Here is a 2,154-nt window from a genome sequence, read left to right as displayed (position 1 = left end):
TGAACTGAAGGCAGCCCTGTTTAGGGAAGCTTTTTTTCTTTTCTTTTTTTGATGTATTACAGTATTTTAATAATTTTTTGGAAATTTTTTTGACCAGTGTCATATGGGAGGCATCTCTCAAGCATGTCTCAGGGAGTCTCTTTTATTGAATATTACAGCATTGCCACGTATGTGCTTGTTGCTGATTGGTTAACACAAATACAATTCAAAGGTTGCATATAAGCATTAATCATCAATAGATTAAAGGGTGGGAAAGGGAACACAGAATTGGACAGGCGTGAAAACCTCCTTATTAAACTATTACTAGTGATTGATATAGCAAGACTTAAACTATTACTGGTGATTGATATAGCATTCATCCGTAGGTGTGGTCAATCATGCATTAAGAACAGGTCAGGGTACAATGTTTTCATGAACTCAATGTGAACTGAACATTCTAGGGTAAGGAAGGAATGTTTCAGCTTAGAACGGTTTGCCAGAATCATGTGCAGAAGCAAAACTTCCCTTCAGCCGCCCAGCCCATTATTATTATTATTATTATCTAGATGTGAATGTCTTCCAGCTGCTAATTTATTTGCAATACGATTCAGCACTTGTTTTCAACTCCTGCACAGAATGGTATTAGCTGGATGAGGCCAAAGGTCCTCCTCTTCTGGCCCGTTTTTCTCAGACACAGCCTGGGACCTTCTGCATGCAGAGCAGTTGATCTACCATGGCTCTTTCCCCTAATTTCCGTAAGGAATAAACCAAGCCATTTCAACCATGTGTCAACCATGTATTTACGAAGAACCTGGCATATAATGAAACTGGTCCTTGCAGGCTACAGACAGATACAGCTCGCTCACCTGAAGGACAAGCATGAGTGCAGCTTTCCCAGAAAGCAGCTCAGGTTTCGCACAAATTGTAGCCCCACGCACATCAATTTTCTGGCTCAAACTTCATCATTCATGGGCTGGTTCATTGGCAAACCACCTTCTCAGCCTGAGCCCCTGTCTGTATTGTAGTAATAATACTGACCTGCTTTACAGGATTGCTTCCTTGCCAGGGTAAGTGCCTTGCCAGGATCATGTTCACCTAACTGCCTGCTTTCCCCAGATTTTCACATGGGGGCCATGAGTTTCATTCAACAGCCTAGAGCCAAAAAGGGTAGCAAAAACCAGTTACATCTTATCATTGTGAAACTACTGCTTTACTTCATCAGGGGAGTCCCTCTTCATGGTCCCTATGCAGGATGAAGGATGTGGTATGGGGACCAGGAAGGGAGGGGCCTTTTCGGTGGTGGCTCCTCCCATTTGGAATTCCCTTCCTATGGAGGTGGGTTTATGGGTTTGGGCAGCTGGTTAAGATTCGCCTTTTTTCAGTGGGCATTAGGAGGAGAAAAGACGTGGTTGGAGAAATCAGCTGGTTGCTGCTGCTGCTTTTAATAAATCACTGTTTTGTAGGTTGTTATACCTCGTTGTGTACTCCAGGGACTGTGTTATTTTATGCATTCTTTTTTCCATGTTTGACTTTTATAAACCACCCTTCGTACAAGCCACAGGGTGGTATGGAACAATCACCCAACTGAATAAATGAATGAAATGAAAGAAGTGGACTCACTAGCAGGGTTTGAGTAAACACTTGCAATTAAGAAAAGCAAAAAATAAAAAAAAATGTAATAATGGGAAAATAACAAAGGGTAAGAAGTAATGTGGAAAATATGGTACAAAATTGGTAAGATTATAACAATATTTAATTAAAAGATTATAAAATGAAAGTAGAAGAAAACAGGCAGGAGAAGTAAATATATAATGAACCAGAAGAGGAGGTTGGGGGAAGAGGGGGGGGGAGGTAGGGGGTTATATATCATTTTTTTAAAAAAAAATGATTGTGATGAATATAAAATCTGCAGAACTCAATAAAAACTATTTTTAAAAAATGAATGAAATGAAAACAAGGTGAGAACATCGATGTATGTTACATATGCATTATATAAGGGTCTGGTGACTTCTGTTTCAGTGCATCTGAAGAAATGTGCATGCATGCAAAAGCTCATACCCAGAACAAACTTAGTTGGTCTCTAAGGGTGCTACTGGGCAATTTTTCAATTTATTTCGACTGCGTCAGACCAACACGGCTACCTACCTGAACATATGCATTCTGTTGATTATAATT

The sequence above is a fragment of the Podarcis gaigeae genome (genome assembly GCF_964106915.1).
Source record: "Podarcis gaigeae genome assembly, chromosome: 5".
Taxonomy (NCBI): Eukaryota; Metazoa; Chordata; class Lepidosauria; order Squamata; family Lacertidae; genus Podarcis; species Podarcis gaigeae.
This window is presented reverse-complemented; position numbering follows the sequence as displayed.